Below are 13,673 nucleotides of genomic sequence, written 5' to 3'. Positions count from 1 at the left end.
ACTCAACCTCTTCCTTCTGAGAGGTTTCGTTTTCTATCTGTTCACAATTATCGCCCTTTGTTCTGTGTTCACAAGGATTGGATTTATTGGATATATGACACCATAAAAACCAAATCCCACCACAGTAATTTGATAGATATCACTGAGGCCATATTTCAAAGCAGATTATCCTCTGCAAGACTAGAATGAGTCACTCAGTGAATAAAACTGCGGCACACTGGTCTGGACAGGCCAACAAATGTGTGTATGCGGCCTGGTCAGTGGGTAAAATCATGGAAATGTTTATGAACATGATCATGAATAGCCACAGATGTTTATAGAGGGATTATTTTTTTCATATAAACTGTGGTCAGTGCAGTTTGTGTGTTTATTTTTCAGGAATTTCAAAAAGTTTGCGGATATGCAGAATCTCAAAGACCTCCCAGAAAAAGTCTTTTACCAACACCTTCCATATAACAAAAATACAGTCATTTAGAAATAAATTCAGTATACATTACTGTTATTGCATATTTGTTTGAACTATCTTGAAATGGTTGAATTTTATTATTTATTATGATAGATATAAAAAATAATGTATTCCTTTAAATATTTAAGCTATGTTTGCAATATTAAAAAGTCTTTAAATATCAAAATAAACAACCATTAAAATGTGTTTTTCTTTACTAGAATGACTCAGCAAGACCATCACATAAAGCGAGATAATTATCCGAGTCCATAAAGCATGGGTCTTTTTCCTCGGCCCATCTCTTTTGTGGCCTATAAAACTGGGATCATATGGGTTCACTATGGGTTGAAATCAGTCACAGTCTGTCTAACTTAAGTCAAGCAGACAGGGATGATGGGCTTTAGGAAACCTTTCATTGCACCAAACACACACTTTTCAGGCCCCATTGAAACACTGACCTCCTCAAATGATCTGAGGAGCAGAGTATCTGTTGCAGTTCGCTCATTGCGCTCAACATTTTACCTCTGTTGATGTTGTCTTTCCTCTCTGTAAAAGTTTCTTGTGAACCAACTTGTTAACTTATATAAAATTAAAAATATATGTTTTTTTAGTTTTTCATTTTATGGTTGGAATTTCTATAACATCATCTTCATCTTAAAATACAAGTTCTTTTGGCTTCACCAAGGACCACAATGGAAAAGTCTTGGACTTAATTGTGTCATCTTTGACATTATAGATGTGTGTGGTTTAATGTATCTTTTCTAATATTGTCAAACAAACTAAACTAACTTCCAAGAAGTGTTACCAAGCTAACTTGCTGGATAAAATGTTTTAGCTTTACAATAGTTTCTTCTTACACTCCATTTTAATCATTTAACTAATAGTGTTATTTATTGATGTAATCAGTTATAGTTGTGTCTGCCATTTGTCACCTTTGGGATTCTATATATGCCTTCTTTAACATGAATAAATATATATCAACATTCTGTGCATGTGTTCTGTCACATTGCTTTAGTGATATGCACTTCATGCATATAAATCTACTGTTTATATCAAATACATAGAGCATGCATGTGTTTTTTTCATTTTGCATCAGTATATGCAGTGCACATAAGAGCCTGTTTGTTCCCATCCTGCCTATGTGTGTGTGTGTGTTCCTTCATCCCTGCCAATGTCGAGCCAAGGGCCCATCTGGCTCCTATGAGGGCCGCTGCTTCACGGTGCCTCAGCCTGATTCATGAGCGCTGGACAGCGTCAGCTGCTATCCCACTTCCACTGTTTTACATCACATACCTCTCCAAAAAACACTGCATACCTCCCAGCTCCCACCACTCTCCCATGTCTCCCACACCGACAGACAGGCTTAGCAGAGACGCTATTTTTCTCTGTGTAGGTAGAATCCTTCATTTACATCTGCCTCTGTCCATCTGCTGTACGAAATCCCTGCTTGTTCTCGATCGGGGAGTTTCTCTGCAAAATCCATCTTTGTCTTTTCCTACTCCTTTGCCTTCTCTCAGGGATAACCAATTTTACCTCAAATGCCACAAACCTTTTGCACCACATTTGGTTACATTGGAACCTTGGTTCTCTGGGTGAAGAGTCATACATACTTTGTATTTACGAGGAATTATCCCCACTATTACATACCAAGCAGATCAAGGCCCCACAAAATGCAAGGCCAAGCCTGAGAGGCAGGGGGCTGCTATGGTTAGTCTGCAAGGAGCAAGACTGACCCAAAGAAAAACAGATAAAAGCCCCCGCAAGATGCAAAGGCCAAAGCTGTGAGTGGCCACTTAGATCAGCCCACAAATCGCTAAGCTGACCAAGGGAGACAACAAAAGGTGAAAAATAGCCATAGCCTAGTCATGTAAGGATGAGTCACATCCAACACCCACTTCCTGAAGTTGGGGCTGTCTGCTTCATTCATGATAAAATTGTGAAACTGTGGACTGAAATGACCATGTTGCACACGGTAGTGAAAGAGGTTCCCTGTCACAAGTGAAACAGGGTCTTGCTTGCCTGAGACATCAGGCAGAATCATTGAAAATTGGCATGTGGGGCCAAATAAGAACCACCAGAATCAGCCTCATCCCTTCCACCTGAATCCTCCACAGAAGAGGCTGGAGAAGAGTCAAAGGAGGGAAGGAAGTGTAGACCATGAGGCCACGGGTTTGCCAAAAGAATCCCACCCTAGGGGTGGATTGTCATTCTTCGGGTAGAAAAGTTGGGTAGAAAAGTCAAAAATGTGCCGACTCTGACAGCGAACAAGTCAAGATCTGCCCTTCCAAAGCAATGCCAGATCTCCTTGTCGGTGATCTCAACTCTCCTGGCTTCAGATCCTCCCTTCATGTGATATCTGTATACAACAACTCTGGCACATGTGAGCAAACGAGGGGGTGAGACCAATGCTACAGTTTGGTTGCCAGCTTGCATAGGATAGGAGAGCCTAGGCCCCCTTGTCTGCTGATTTAGGCTGCTGTCACTGTGCTCTTGGTTGTGACAATGACATGGTGAGCTCTCAATCTCCACAGAAACTAGTAAGAACAACAACTCTCAGCTACAGGACATTTATGTGCTGAGTTACCTGATGACTGGGTCACCAGCATTAATTGACTCTACATCCACCTAATCCTCACAGTACAGCACCCCAGCCTACTTGGGATGCTACTTGCACTGTGGCTGCCATTCGGGTGGTTTTCCCACCTGTTGTTAGCAGACTTAAATTGTCTGCCCTCAGCACAAGTCCCACCAAGCACGTTAGCTCGCAAAACCACAAGCAACATGCTGGTATAGGGAATTTTTGTCAGGAGAAGAAACAAAAAATAAAGCAAGGGAAATAGCAATCCATAGACAGATGCCCAAAGTACATCTTTACTACTTTACTACTTCTTAACTTCTTAAGGTAAGTGGATTTAATGTGCTGGAACACACACACACACACACACACACACACACACACACACACACACACACACACACATGCACACACACACATAAATCATCACACACTGCATCTTGACTCAGGTCAAGATCAAAAAATCAGTATAGGTAAACTGCAGGGTGTGACAGAGCAAACCAGTGTGTCTGAAAGAAATATCCACATACCTTGACATGGGGTTCATTCACCGTTCAAATGAAATATGGAATGGAGTGGAGAGATAGTGAACACCCCTATGGAAAGATGTGTGCAAATTACAAAAAACGTTCCCTCTTTCTCTTCCTCTTAATTCAGTCTGCGTCCCAATAACTCATGCTCTCTCTCTTGTCTTTTCAGCTTTCACACTGGCCAACATGACATAACCACAAACACAGGGTTGTCAGACTGTACTCAGACTATCAAGCCAAACCTCACTGCATTGGCCGTGTGACTTATAGGCGATTCTGTTGCACAATCTGGAGCCACAAGGCAGTCATAAACAACCAGATATGTGCTAATAGCAGCTTCTTCGTCAGTCATACAGGAACACCAGGGAGGCCATGAAAAGACAACAGTAAATTAATACTATGAATTATGAACAGATATTGACAACTGGATTGGATTCATATTGTGATGTGACAGTACAGAAACCTATGGCCTGTTACACACTGCACAGAGGTCAGTTTTTTAGCACTATATTTCCCAGATGAATTGCCATGTCAAACTGGAATTTTCTGCCAATCCAATTTACACTGTAAAAATAGCATAAATAATCTTTGTTTGTGGTTATAATGACAAATTTACAAATATAAATAATCAGAATGTCAAATAAAAAATCGAATTTTCGGGAACAGACCAAGACAGCGCAATGCCTTAAAAAACTTAGTGATTCATTATTGTGTAGCAAAGTGTAGCAAAACTAACTTTCAGCTTTCACTCCATGTTAACTTAAATTAAAATCTTAAAATCTCACATTCAGTTATATTTAAAATAAATCTAAACTTTCACAGTGAACTCAGTGTAATTAAATCAGTTTCACATTAGGTCAGTTTCATTTAAAGTCCCTGTCCACTCCAGATTTATGTTTTTCTTCTCACAGCTGAATGTTTGAATGTCACTGTGCAGAATGATGTCTGTGCAGTATAAATTGTAAATTTATGTCTATTCATTGAAAATCTAATTTAAGTGGTGGGTCTATGAGCATGATTTGTAATCTCATAAATATGGAAGCCATTTCTGGTTTAATATTCAACTTATACAAGTGTGATGTGGAAAGTTGAAACCTCCAGAGCACCAACACTGAGAATGGATTTACAGTAAAGTAGGAAATGTCTTGTGTCCAGTAGTTTTGAGATGAAATATTTATAGAGTCTGGATTCTTTTAATGAAAGAGAAAGAATGTATACCATTTTGAGTTTTTGTGTGTGGAAAAATCTTAAAACATGTGTGGAGGGGATATTTTCAGATCATCCAAAAAAGCCTTCTTTCTTCCAATATGAAGATGGGGATTGAGGCTTGTTATGTCTCTTTTTACATGTGCTTCAGATCAAAATTATAATTATCCAAACCATAATGAAGACCAGAATCCACTTTAATTACTCCCCACACTCTCTCTGTAGTATTTTAAGGCATTAAAGCCCAAATGTTATGTTTATCAGGATTGATAGCAGTCCAAATGTGGCTCCTATAGGAATAGGAAAAGCTGTTCCAATCAAATACTACAGCTCATGAGAGAACAGACTGACACTGTTTCATTGTTCCTAATGTAACATTTTAAGTTATCTTAACGTGAACAGAAGTAAACATTCTTAGACAAGTTACAAAAGTAAAACGTATGTGAAGCATTTTTTAAATTATCTCAACTTTTTCTTTTTACAGTGCAATTGTTTTTCATTTATTTCATCTTCCCATCTAGTTTGGCAGGGGAACACAGACATGACGAGGAGATTTGAAAGCACTCATATGCAGTGCAGACTTCGTAATTAAATACTTACATACAATCTCCTTCTTTCTTTCTTCTTCTCCTCCTTTCTTTGTAAAAGGAAAGCTTCCCTTACTATGTTCCCGGGACAGTATCCATCTCATAACCAGAAATTTCTGCTGCTGTTGCCGCTAAGCCTGCAAGCCAAACTCTGTTTTTTTGCATCATGGTGAATTTACAGATTATTTACCATTCAGGAAAACAATTAGTGAATGAAATGGAGCTATTCGCTATGTCAGAGAGGATGGAAGCAACTTGAATGCTAAATAAGTCCTAAGCATGCCAACACAAGTAGAAAGTGATTTCTGAGCATTTATAGGATGCATACAAGATTTAAGATCATTTGTGATTTGGTGTTTTCTATCCTGCATTGGGTTAAATCTTTAAATTAACATATAATGCAGTATTTGAGTATTATAATATTAGAAGTAGGAAAGTAGGGATTTCATGCTCCCCAACTTACACCTAATCTTTTAAAGTTTCTTTTAAAGTCTCTTTCTTTTTTTCTCTGCTGTCAGTAGTTTTTTTCCACATCAGGTCAGTAATGAAAATAAAATCATTTCTCTCTCTCTCTCTTTTGGAGATCTGGAGAGTTTCTTTCGTGCTTTTATCACTCTGTGTCTTAACTACTCTCTTTACTCTCTTTATCTTACCTGCAACTGCTTCAAAATGCAGCTGTGGGGCAGCCCACGGTGACTCAGAAGAGAAACCATCATCTCCACAGTGCTGGCCTCCATTCTGAAGGAAATATTGAGTAGATTTTTGAATTATTTTATTTGTTGTAACTATTTGGTTGTCTTCTAAATATATCTACACTTAGACCCAGGGGGCTCTTCAGTAACAGTGACTGTTACTGTTCAATCCCAACAAATCCCAGTAAAATGCATCACTTCCTGTGACCCAGCAGAATTATTTTTCCAGGACAGACCTACCAGTAACAAACAAAGATGATCTGTGTATCGAGCGGTGATTGGCTGTGGGAGATGAAGTAGAAAAACACATATGTGCATTGTTGCTTAAAGCAGAGTGAAAAGTCTATAAGTAGAAGCCGAGGGTAAAGCCTTCTTAGGCAGAAGTAAATTCACATGGGCACGGTTTGCCGACAGATGTCTCTATGTTAGTCCAGATGACTGTCAGGAGAGATTATAAAGAAATAAGCCCTGCCAGGAAGTCTGCTTTAACTTTTAATGTTTTCAGTGCTTTCCTGTTTGTACTTGCAATCAACGCTCAATAACATTAGTCATATTAAAATTGTTTATGGCATGTTATTGTATGATGATATTAACTTTGTTCCTCCAAGTCAAGAGTTTTGCTGTACATAGGAGGCCCTGAAGTTACTACTGTCCAGCCTCTGAGAGTTTGAGCGCCTACAACACTAACACACACACACACACACACACACACACACACACACACATACACAGGACATGTGATGTTCTCTGGGCAATGTAAGCCCCTATAAAAGCAGTGCCAGTAAGACTGAAGAGAGGCACAGCGCTGGTATTGATGCAGTCACGTTGCTCTTGTTTTGATAACTGTCATTTCCTAGAAATTCCTGTCTGACTTCATTCTTCCAGCCCTTTCCCTCTGATCTGCGTCACTGTCTGCTGATTGTCTTTTGCCTTTACAGAAAAACATATGCAAGTTGCAACACACACACACATATACACACACACACACACACACAAACACATACTGTATATCACTTCCGCTGACACACATTACAAAAAAAACACTGTTCATATTGTGGTCTGCAGCTTTCTCTCCTTCCTTCACGTCATGTCTTTTCTCATCATGTGATTCCATAAAAAGAATGAATCAGTCAGCTCTCCTCTTTTCTGCTGGTATTTTTGCTCGGCTCCACCACTGTCAGAACTGTCTCTTGGCTGCTGTGGTTTACCCTTAAAGTGATACTCCACCCAAAATCAGTCATTTGAGTATCAAACTCTTGAATAGAGGCTGTAAAAGGTATGTGGTTTTACATAGAACAGCAACTGTGGTCAGTTTTCACAAGGGTCATGGCAATTCATTCCAACACTTACAAGGTTTCATGATGAAAAAGCTCTCAAAAACATCTTTAGAAACTTTTCAATTACTACAGTATAATTTGCTTCTCCGCCGTCCATCCATGTGTTCAGCATGTTCCAAACACCAATAGTTTTGCCATAGTGTGGCTAAATTTACAGCTTCCAGGAGCATACTGAGCTTCCAAGTGGGCAACAGTTCAAGAAGGAATACTTTATAGTAAAAAAACACTTGAAATAAGTGTATTTAAAGCAGCTATTACCAGTATTTTGATATTAACAATGGACCACATGACCACTAATACTCCATGTGAAAGGGGCTGCTGATAGCATGACCCTACAGAGAATGATCACTTCTGCTCCCTTCTGCTCCCTTCTGCTCCAGAGCATTTATGCTTCCTTCAGGTCGTTGTTTTAGTTCACTCTTACTGCTCTTGGCCCCAAACAGCTGACAGATAAAGTAAGTGACAAGATGGTGAACAACATATTAGTATTTAGCTCACCGGGTCGTTTGCCCCCCTTAACTACTCCAGTCTGCAAATGAATGATGTCTGGTAATACCATCACTGCTTGGTATGAAATCCCAATCCAGACTCTCTTGGTTTGTGGTTCTGCGATGGTGGAATGAGCTATCTAACATCATACGCTCTGCTCACTCTCTTGGTGCATTCAAGAAACACCTGAAAACTCAGCTCTTCCATAAATACTTCAACACTTGAGCCCTTTATGAACTCTGTTGATTGTTGAACTTCTTTTTTGTTGGTTATGGCATTTCTTTATGTGCTTTGTCTACTTCTAGTTGTTTCTTACTTTAATTTAAAGAAAAGAAAAATCATCCCTCTGGAGGTGTTCATGCAACTCGTAGAAGACCCCCGGGGCAGACCCAGAACATACTGGATCCATGGGATCCCCCAGGAGGAGCTGGAGGGTATTGCTGGAGGGCGTTGCCATGGTGAAGGATGTCTAAGTTTCCTTACTTATGGCGCTTTTCCACTACACAGTTCCAGCACTACTCGGCTCGACTTGAATCGACACAGTTCCAGGAACGACTCCATTACAAGGTACCTACTCAACGTGGGCGGTGACTTCGTTTTATACGCGACACAAACACATAAACAATGGAGGACTTGGAGGCAGTGGTGTACTTGCTGCTGTATGTGGCTTTCTGTCACACACAAAGCAACAAAATTGAGCCGTATGGCTGTAACACTGTTACTGGTATTTAAAAATGCTGGGTTTGATTCTTGTGTGGGACGGCTGATGACTCTTCCAGCGACAACTCTTCTGACCAATCAGTGGCGTGCAGTCTGTTGACGTCACATTTAGTATCGGCTCGGCTCGCTTGGAACCTCAGCAGAGCAGGTATTAAAAAAGTACCAGGTACCAGGTACTATCCCTGGTGGTAACGCAAAAAAAAACAGAGTTGAGTCGAGCCGAGTCGAGTCGAGTCGTGCTGGAAATGTGTAGTGGAAAAGCGCCAATAGTCTGATGCAACTGTGACTTAGTACAGGATAAGCAATGGAGAATGGATGGATGGATGGATGGATGGAGAAAAATCATCTCATTGTACTTGTGCCTGTTCACTTACATGACAGTTTGTACAACAGGGTTCTCTCTGGTCACTCTCTCTGGATACTTCATTGCTCTTAGGGTTAGCCTCTTAGCTTCACCTGTAAGTTACTTTGGATAAAAGTATCTGCCAAGTGCTTGCTGGAGACCAAAAACAGAACTAAAAGTAGAGTTTGTTTATTGAGAACATGTTGTGCTGTACCAGTGTGCATAAATATATTGGTTGCATCCAAAGAGAGACAGTTTATAATATATCTAAAATTTGCTAAGTTGTACTTTATGGTTTTAACCATAAAGTCAAAAAAATGTGATATTTAAAATCAGGGACTATGTCAATCCTTTCACCTTTGACGAGAATATCAACATTAGAAGGTTGTTCCATGGTTTCAGAGAAAAAAACATACACTTACATTTAGACTCAGATATGATGATGATCAAATTAATGTGTGATCATTCCCAATGTAATTGTTAGCTTTGAAGCAAAAATGCAAAAAACAGCTGAGTCAGCTGTTTTTGCATATGCAGACACAACAGTGTCGTCTGCATATATGTGCAGTTCTGGTACAAAATATCCTTCATTGTTGGAGTGAGTGCATCAGTGAGTGTTTGTCATATATTGCACATCATGACACTACGGATAAGGATCATTCATATATAGGGGGGCTAACACTGTACCTTGTGGAACACCCATTGTGCACTTCATGTTACTGGACAGTGCATCACAAACTTTAACACATTGTATCCTATTAGATAAATATGAAGACATCTAGCCAGTGCTCTGGATGAGAAGTTAAACTTAGACAGTTTTGACATTAAAACATGATGATTGTGTCAAATGCTTTACACAGATCTAAAAATACAGACCCAGCTACTTAAGTGTAAGGGAGCAGTTTCGGTGGAATCATTTGCTCTAAAGCCAAATTGCATACGATGTAGACGATTGCTTGTATTAAGAAATGTTGTCAGTTGTTCAATTACTCTCTCAGCAACCTTTGAGTAGGCTACTGGCAGTATACTTAATGATCTGTAGTTACTGGCTTCAAGGTGAACCCCAGATTTAAAAATTAGGCATGACAATGGCACATTTCCAGCCATAAGGAAAGGAGCTGTGTTTAAAAGGCAACTTAATCAAATGAGTGATGAGGGGAGTTAAAATATCTTTGTGTGATTTGACAAACATGGTGTCAAATTGGAAAGCATCTATACTGTTGGAGCTTTTTAAGAAGCTGATGATTTTGTTTATTTGTAACTCATTAGTCTCTGCTAGCTCAAAAACCTGATCTATAGGAACACTATCCAGTTTCCTTTTTGTATTTTGCTAAGCTCGTGTACAGACTGAATGCATTATTAAAGACAGAAGCTACAGCAAGTTAATCTTCACTTAACATTCCCTGTACTTTGAGTTCAAAATCTCCTAAACACTTTGGTCTCCTCCTTGTGAGATGATCTATGTCTTCCTAGATGAATTTACTGTTGCCTTCTGCTGCATTCAATATATTGAGATTAAAAAACAAGATTTAGCTTCTTTTAGCTCTTGGATAACTTTGTTCCTTAAACCTTTATAAATCATCATGTCAGTATCTCCTCTCGTTTTAATTGCCTTTCTTAGTGCAGCATCTCGAGATTTGATTCATTTTCATTGAATCAAGGTAAATTGTCTTTATTTCTAGATTTTGTCTGCATCCTCAAATTCAATCTTTCCCTCAAAGAGTCAAACCTATGAGTAAAAGTATCATAGCCATAGTACTTACATACGTACATTCATCAGGATATATAAATAAGCTTCAATAAGTTCCTCTTATTGATTGTTAATAGCTTGTTTTTCATACTAAGCCCTGATGGCACCAATAAAAGTGTGGTTGTGTGAATGCCATTTCTCTCAGTGGACCTAATAATGATGAGTCCAGTAAAATTATTTTCTCACAATACTCAAGATGAGATCAATTATGTCTACTGGTGGCCACAATATTTCAGTTTTTATGCCAAATCACGATGATGATGATTTATTGATAGACTGAGTAGAAGTTAAAGATGTAGAGAAGAGAAGAGGAAATCCAAAGAATCAAAAGATGGAACATATTAATGTCATTGGATGAAAACTCTTTGTAATGCCTAAATGCCAACTTCTTTCAGTGTCACCATGGTGAAACAGTGTTGTTTGTAACTATACCACCATGTTTTATTTCTTTTCACCTAATGGGTTCTGAAAGGTTTCCCAACAGCCAAAACCAATGGGATGCCAAAACAAAAAAATGTCAGGAGGAAGAAGATTTATCAAATGACATCAATGTGTCAGTTTACAGTTGTGTGTTGTCTGTAGACGGATAGTCACGCACGCACCTCACCATCATCACCTCCTCCTCCACCATCCTCCTCCTCCTCCTCCTCCTCCTCCTCGGATGTCCTCCCGCTCCTCCGCCGATGTGTTTTTCCATCCGGAGGTCCAGAGGTTAAGTTCTCCCCAGCATGTGTTAGTGCTCAGGTCAGCAGCAGCCAGGACCTGTGATGACAGAGTGTGTGAATGCTGGGGAGTGTCAGGGGTTAAGTGTGTGTACAGGGGGTTGGATGGCAAGCTGGGGTAGAGAGGAGGCACCCCGAAAACACTTTCCTCCTTACTCATCTAACGATTTTAAGGGGGTAATACACGCACAGAGCAAGCAGAGCAGAAAGTCATCAGTGATATGAATGATACCTGACACACATAAAGACAGACAAACACATTTGCATCTACAGGGAATTTTTCCATTTTTCCTAACCTGCATGACTTTGGACTGGAGAAGGAAGCTGGAACATCTGGGGGAAACCCACGCAGGCGAACCTCAGCCAACTGGTCATCAGATTTGAACTAAGAAACCTACTCTGCTAATCACTGAGTCAATGTACCACCTTCATCTATTCATTTAATGGAGGAAAAAATAAGATTAAACATGTGTCTCCTGTATTTTAAGCTGTACTGTGTATATGATACAACAAAGAGAGACAGCGCACATGGTGGACATACAGACAATAAGAACATTTAGGGTTCACACACACACACACACATACACACACACACACACACACACACACACACACACACACACATATTGTGAGAATGACAGAAGCAGCTGCTGGCGTGATCTGGAGGTCATGTTAGATCACAACACTGAGGAAAAAAACAAATTCTTTAACCCAGGGGGTTGTCTAAGATGTGAGTTACTGGATCACATGGTTATACAAGGATGTGAATGTTTCTCTGTCTCTACAACTATCAACTCACACTATGAAGAGCATAAAAAGTCCATTATCACCTTGGTCGATGATTGCGATGTAAGGCAGGACAAACATCCAACTCCACTACAGTTCACACAGGTGTGAGCTGCCAACAGAGCAATAGAGAGTTTTCTTACTATGTTGTGTATTACTAGAAATAAAATAACAAAATAAAGTAAATGTAATACTAATAATATGACATGTAATGCCACCAGTGCCAATAAGTTTAGAGAAAAAAAACATTAGTTGCATTTTTTTGTGATTTGGAAGATAAAGGAATTTTTTCAATGTAAAATTGAAGTAAAAATCAGATTATTTAATTTGGGTTTATTTGACTTTAACTGTGTGAGGAGCAAAATGATCTGTTGGCAGTGCTGCTGCCAGGCAAGTGGCCAACAATCCAAAAATTTGTCATTATCTGGCAGTATGAAAGAAATGCCATTAAAATAGTTTGATTTAAGTACACTCTGGGGTGTATTAAAGAAATAATAGCCTTTTCAGTGCAGGGGAGGGTTCATTAATAAAAATAATGTCTCAGCTTTGGAATTCACAGGTGTGATTTGTCTTCATCTTTAATGGTATGGACTGATTAAGAAAGCAAACACAGTACGTGTGCGTGTACGTGTGTGTGTGCACGTGCGTAGGTGTGCGCGCCCATGTACGTGCACTGTGCGCACGTCCGTACGCCAAAGTGTGTATCTGCAGGAGTGCTTGTGCGCACCACAGGTGATTAGTGTCCTCTCATTGGTTTAATTATTCAGGCTTAGCAAACAGAGCTGACAAGACTATGAGTGATCCTTAATGTTGTTATTGACTTAGACTTTATTTATAGAGTGTGTGGTCCCGCTGCACGAGCTGCACACAGTGCCACCCCTCCAAGGCCTGCGAGCAGACACGATTAATCAGAAGAATGTTATAATTAGGCTTAATACCCTCAGGCTGCATGAACACACACACACACACACACACACACACACACACACACACACACACACACAGAAACAACACTATATGTGAACATGAACATAATGTATGAATGCATGTGGTGCACAAACACACGCACACACACACACACACACACACAGAGGGGGCCCTGTGTGTGTATTAAGCAGGGTGGATGGGTTGCAGAGGTTTTTGGAGGGGCTGGGTGTTCTGTTTGTCCAAAACCCTTTAAGGCTTGTTCTCTTCATAGGAGAGGTTGTTAAACAAAAGTCAGTTTGTTACAGTAGCGGGGGTCAGTGGGGGTATTAATACACACCAATGCAGATGTCTGAGCATTTACAGCCATCCATAAGAAAGACTGTTGTGTTCGATGTCAAATCAAACGTCTGGTGATCCCCATTTGGTCGGCACTATTTTGGTTGGAGGGTTCACATGAGCGCCTTCAAAATGTTTGTCTCCGTGTGCACTTGTATTCTTCCACAGTCACTCGCTTTCTTTTTTTCTCAAGTCGTGACCAAAATAAACACAAAGGCTCCATTTAGT

The sequence above is a fragment of the Scomber japonicus genome, chromosome 6, assembly GCF_027409825.1.
Source record: "Scomber japonicus isolate fScoJap1 chromosome 6, fScoJap1.pri, whole genome shotgun sequence".
In the NCBI taxonomy this organism is placed as follows: Eukaryota; Metazoa; Chordata; class Actinopteri; order Scombriformes; family Scombridae; genus Scomber; species Scomber japonicus.
Note: the sequence above shows the minus strand (reverse complement) of the source record.